The sequence below is a fragment of the Littorina saxatilis genome, linkage group LG16 (assembly GCF_037325665.1).
Source record: "Littorina saxatilis isolate snail1 linkage group LG16, US_GU_Lsax_2.0, whole genome shotgun sequence".
NCBI classification, from domain to species: Eukaryota; Metazoa; Mollusca; class Gastropoda; order Littorinimorpha; family Littorinidae; genus Littorina; species Littorina saxatilis.
Genome location: NC_090260.1, coordinates 29,712,042 through 29,717,277, shown reverse-complemented (window position 1 = coordinate 29,717,277; position 5,236 = coordinate 29,712,042). Strand labels below are relative to the sequence as shown.

At 39.2% G+C, this 5,236-nt stretch overlaps 1 long non-coding RNA gene across 1 annotated transcript; it reads right to left on the bottom strand.

Moving 5' to 3' along the window:
* Window positions 1-204: 204 nt before the first annotated feature.
* On the bottom strand, window positions 205-4,659 carry LOC138950773 (uncharacterized). The gene is made up of 6 exons (XR_011450784.1): window positions 3,708-4,659; window positions 3,380-3,421; window positions 2,761-2,839; window positions 2,014-2,110; window positions 1,279-1,325; window positions 205-338 (listed from the first exon to the last, which is right to left on the bottom strand). It is a non-coding gene; the product is annotated as an uncharacterized lncRNA (long non-coding RNA).
* Between the last annotated feature and the right edge of the window lie 577 nt (window positions 4,660-5,236).

Genomic DNA, 5,236 nt, shown 5'->3' with positions numbered 1-5,236 from the left:
TTCAGACGCAGACAGCAGTTCAGCTGAACGGTTCATACCACCACCCCTTTATTTTCTCAACGAATTTGCATCGATCTCAAGAATGGTCTGTGAGCTAAGGAAAATATCGGAATTCCGATAAAATTCGGACCAGTCCCATGTCTGTTTAATAGGATAAAACACGAAAGTCGTACCCAAGAATCGTCAAATACTTTTGCTAACAGCTATACCTAAACATAAGAAAATAAGATCTGCATCTCTTGTTATGAAGATGATGGCACTGGTCCACCGAAGTGCATGCCATATATGCTTTACTGTGCGCTCTCCCTCTCAATGGTCTTTCTCTGGCTGACTCGATTCTGAGGAGATAAAAGAAAAACACATTCAGTACAAGCTGTAAAAAATAACAACAAAACTAGTATTACTTAAAGTAGCTGCTGGTTTCTGAGTATTTGATTGAAGGCCCAATCCGACTTGTAAGAAGTTTGCCCGACTGTCGCAGATTTGGTCAGGTAATTGCATGGAGTAAAATCATGCCTCAATTTGGTAACATACAAACTGCAATATTCTAAGGCTGTGAGTGTGAGAATACATTGGCGCCACTTTTTAAAAACTTTCTTTTTGTGTGCGCGCATGTTTTAGTGCCAAAAATGAATAGGCCGAGTGCTCTCTCTGCAAAACTTGCGTGAAGCTTCAAAGCTCTATCAATGGTTTAAAGAAAAAACATACTTTTCCATTTTTGACGTTCTTGTTCCCTTCCCTGTGAAATTTACTGTCCGTAGGTTACCGGATTTTGTTAATGTCCGTGAAAACCTCAACTATTTATTGCTGAGTGCCTAGTGATAGCTATTCCCCTCAACGACCTAGCACTGCTGAATCCTGATTCTTCCCATTGTTTGATTCTGTAATGAAATTGTGTAGTTGGTAGTTATGTGAGCTTCTTCTTGGGGGTGGGGGGGGGGGGGGGGGGTTATTAAACCATCATATCACAAAGTAAGATTTCATTGTAATGTGCAGATATTTGTTCAGGTGCCCACCATTTTCTATGTGAAAACATGTTGCTAACTAACATGAACCCAACCATAAAATGTGATGTAGGTGAGTAGCCCATCTAGAAAAAAGAACCTGTTCTAATTCGGAATTAGAACAGGTTCGTTTTTCTAGATGGGCTACTCACCTACATCACGTTTCATGGTTGGGTTCATGTTAGTTAGCAACATGTTTTCAAATTCTCATCAGGCAATCACGGCTGACACTAAACACAGAACAGGTGGGAAAGACATAATTCAATTTACTCACCTTCCATGCATTGTGAGACTGGCCATATGAATCTGCTGAAGTAGTTCCTGCACATATTTAATCAAATATTCATCTTAATAACGTGTTAATATCGCTTGTTCTAGCAAATCAGACTTGACAGTTTTCTGAAGGCTTGCACAACTTAAGAGCTTGCCTGTCCCCAATCGTCCTTTGTCGCTGCCCTACACGCCACCAGGCGTGAAAAGCACTGAAGTGAAGTGAACTGTCCCCAATCATTACAATAAGAAACAACATCTAGTATGCAAGTATTTTCAGGGTATAAAGGTTTTAATATGATGTCGGTTCTTCTGGGGGCATGGAGAAACACCTTACACAAAGTAGAACATACACAACAAATTCCAAACAATTGAGGTCACACCATAGTTTTACTCACAAACAAACAACAGCAATACAATAAACAGTCTGCAAACGCCTACATGTTGTCTACACTAGGTATAAAGAAACAAAGAATCACACGAAGACGGACTTTGTCAAGTAGACCATTATAGCGAATGAGCAACAGCTGATGATCCAGACCACCAAATTGACATGATTTCCCCTTATTCAGTTTGTGATTGTAGTCATATTGACGATGCATGACTTCAATTTTTCCAAGTAAGTCTCTTGGTGCGTTTACGGATACATTCATTGTCACAATTACGACATGCTAATGTCTAACCTGGGTAAACTTTAATTCATGACTTTTTTTAACTGGCATAGACATTATGAGCATACCAGAATTATTTTCCTGTTAGACTGTCTTCTTCTTTTTCTCCTTCTGCGTTCGATATTCATGGCTGTCATATCGTCAGGTCAGTGGCTGCCATGAAGTCTGCATAAACCAATTAAATAAATAATTAAGGAAAAAAACACCCTTACATCATAATAAATCAGAACCATCAAAACCACCCCCCACCCATCCAATCAAACCTGCATACAAAAACACTTCAAAATAAAAAAAATGAAAACATTTAATTCCACTTCAAAAATATAAAAGTTGTTATGCTTTATTTTCATTATCTCTTTACACACACAAAAATTGCTGTGCAAATCTTTTTAAAAACATCAATGCCCGAGACATCAGTAACCTGTTTATGTTGTTGACCTTGTAGCTTTTCAGTTTAAGAGGCTGTTCAAAAAACCGTTTCCCTGGAATCTGCACTATGATAACCATGAATAATACCGTAGGGAAAATATTACATCACCAAGACCTAAAAAAATAACACCAACCGACACTCCTCACCCTTATTTCACCCACTATGCCAACCCAAAGACTGAAAAATAATAATCAAATACAGAATGAACAAAAATGCTTGATTTCATTTCTTCAATGATAAGTTGAAAATCTTCATTCTTCATAATAATGTTATTGGCATAATGTGTAATTGCCACAATTTACAGAGTTTTATGAAAAAATGATGCGATAAAAATCAAAGGGAAAACATTTGTTCATAATTGTTTGTATACTGATACCTTATTTACCTTGTGGCTTGTGTGCCCCAGGTTTAGGAGCTGCTCAAACGTCCATTGCTCCTCAGTCTGCAAGAAATTAAGCGATGGCCTGAAGGAGAATGGAAAAAAAATCATTTGTCAGCACCCTGTGTATGTGTGTGGGTGGGAATGTTAGATAAATAGACAGGGGGGGGGGTGGGTGTGGGTGTGTGCAATAGCTACCACGCCTAATGCAGTCTGCAAAACAAGTGCAACACTTCTACAGAGCTTTTATGGTACAAAGCTTCAAATAAGAAACACATTACAATCAAATGAAAGCTGAGCCTGTCATTGCAAAATAAGAAGGAATATACAACAATCCAGTGGCATGTAAAATATTGTTCCTTCAGAAAGATGGCTCTGACAGCAGAAACAATTTAACTTGAAGTTTGAGTCCAAAATTATTTCTCTACATTAGCGAACGTAGGCTACTTGCAGTTATACCCCTCACACATGACATATTCACAGATTGAATAACAGTTTGTTCCCAATGTTGCTTCCGTGTCGGTTAGATCCATCTCGGTTAGATCCATCTGCAGAGTACGGATTGTCATCCGTTTAATATTAAAAAGGAAAAACAATCAGAACTTGTCATCAGTGATCAACCTACCTTGCAAGAGTGGGGTGAAACACTCACTTCCTGCCAACATGTCTGCAAAAAAAGGAAACAATGCCAATGAAAGCTTAAAATGATTCTTTTGTTCAATATGTGTACACGTGCTTCATTTCTGGGGTGAAAGTGTAAAATATATCGATGGATTGATAGAACAATATAGCCTCAAGTTCACCGCACCAAAAAAACCTTATCAATCAACATTGTCATCACTCGATCAGCTATTCCATCTCTTTCATGTGTGTGTGTGATGGTGTGAGCGTGTGTGTGTTTGTGTACGTGTGTGTGTGTGTTTGTGAACAAGCTTTGAAAAACGTATGTTTACCTTGCTCTAGATCTACTGATTTTCGTAGGCGAAGACTTCTCTGCCGTGAGGGCGGCTTCGTTTCCCTGGCAGAATTCAACATCTTGTACAGATCTGCCGGTGATTTTCATTTCCTCCGCTTCGTGAGTCACTTGATCCACAGATTTAACGAACATTGAATGTTCTTTTAGTTCTTGTGACGGAAGTACAATCAAGGAATTAAGTGGGCATTCCGAAGTCCTCTGCTGGCTTCATGTCCACAAAGTAAATCGCACAAACTTGCAGGGTTTGGGGGGTAGTTTATTACTTTCAGTGAAGAAGAACAGCTAGTCGTCGCTGCCCGTTCAGCATTCTTCGCGCGACTTTTGCAGAGGAAGGCATATGCAGGTTTTTTTTTTCCTGCTGAATGTTGCCAGGGTGCACAAACTGAGAAAGCATTCCCGATTTTCCACAATGTTCTACTTCTTTAGAGTCTTTTGCACAACATGATTTATAACTGCCAGTGTACGTCTAATTCATGATGCCTACCTGACAGCTGGGTCAAAAGTTACGTTCGAGAAAATACTCGAACTAAGTTCCAAACAACTCGAAGAGCAGACATGTAACATGTGGGATTTTGGCAAGCGGAAACGACGTAGATCTAATGTCATTCAAGGGTGTGGGAATGTCAAGGCCAGTTTTTGACTGGTTTTGAACTGAAGTTGGGCTCCGAATGGAAATAAACACTTCCTCCAGCTGCGCGACCCATTGATAACAACAGTTGGAACTGGTAGGAAGATGAACAGGTCTTGTGAACTGGCTACACACTGTTACGGTTCAAGTTTAAGTTCAAAGTAAACACTCAACTGAGGTGGCAGGTAATGGCGGACTTGACTTCCTTCATAACCAAATATCACTCTTCTGACAAAAAAACGCAAATGCTATGTTAAACCGGAAAATATGTAAACCGGAAAAGGAAGCGCATCAAAACCAAAATGGCAGCTCCCATGAAATTCGAAAGGTCACGGAAACAAGTCGTGAATAACCTTCGTGGTTGAAAACGACGTTAAACAGCAAATAAATAAAGAAAGAAAGAATCGTGTAAATCACCATGGATCTGTCCTGGGAGAAGAGCATCCTTCCATGACATAAAATTATGATACCGATTAAAAAAAAAAAGAAACAACAACAACCATAGAGCCCTCTCTTTTTAATCCTCTTTATTTCGAAGTGCAATCTCTGACGTCAAAAGCTAAACAAAGTTCGCGAAAACGTCATAACGTGAATCATGGCACAACAGTCTACTGTACGAAGCTTTAATTGACATTTTGGTAAAAAAAAGACTTAGCGAGGTATTCTCGAGGTCCACTGCGGGCTCAATCAAAACAGGCCTTAAACTTAACTTTCTTCTTCTATATAACATGATTGTAATCTTCTCGAGGTCAACTTCAGGCTCAATCAAGGCAGGCCTTGAACTTAAATTTCTTCTTCTATAAAAAAACAAAAAACAAACATGATTGTATAGTCAACTGCGTCTAGATAAATCACATATCTTCTTTCCCCAGTGTCGA